Genomic DNA, 621 nt, shown 5'->3' on the forward strand with positions numbered 1-621 from the left:
TACTTCCTTTCCGTTTGCTCCTGCCGGTCGACCGGCTTTGAGTGGGCTGTACGACCACTCACTCTAGGGTAGACCCCGGTTCTCTTCCGCTTCAATTTCCTCTGGGTGCTCTGAAATGGGGTTATAGCTCTTTCTAAAAACACCAGTGTTCCCCTAGTTTAGGGGTCTATGAATTATTTTCGTTTTCTGTCCAAAAAGGTGTTGGCGTTCCCACACCGGGAGTCGAACCCGGGCCGCCTGGGTGAAAACCAGGAATCCTAACCGCTAGACCATGTGGGAGACGACGACTACTGGTGCAAACCTAGACAAATTGAGTCTTCAGTCTCAGCTTCCTCCCGCCCCGCCCCTTCCGACATCCGCTGGCAGACCTATTTCTGCGCATGCGGAGCTGCTTTACGGCCGGCGGCGCTCGGATCTCTTCTGTACACGTTCGCGTCCTTTATGATCTCATCCGGTCTCCTGATTCTAGACACCGCGTCTACGCGGATTCTAGATTGATGAGTCATTATTCATAATTCCTCAGGAGAAGCTGGCAGAGTACCAGAGGGCTGGCACTGCTTTGGGTGAAGACGTAAAATCGCTTCCACAGAGGCCGGCGTGTGCTGGACGCCGGGGCCCCTG

General features: G+C 54.4%; 1 non-coding gene across 1 annotated transcript; it reads right to left on the bottom strand.

Annotated features, from left to right (window-relative positions):
* Nucleotides 1–207: 207 nt before the first annotated feature.
* On the bottom strand, nucleotides 208–279 carry TRNAE-UUC (transfer RNA glutamic acid (anticodon UUC)). Its single transcript has one exon. It is a non-coding gene; the product is annotated as a tRNA-Glu (tRNA).
* Nucleotides 280–621: the final 342 nt, after the last annotated feature.

This window comes from Bubalus kerabau, chromosome 12 (genome assembly GCF_029407905.1).
Source record: "Bubalus kerabau isolate K-KA32 ecotype Philippines breed swamp buffalo chromosome 12, PCC_UOA_SB_1v2, whole genome shotgun sequence".
Lineage (NCBI taxonomy): Eukaryota > Metazoa > Chordata > Mammalia > Artiodactyla > Bovidae > Bubalus > Bubalus kerabau.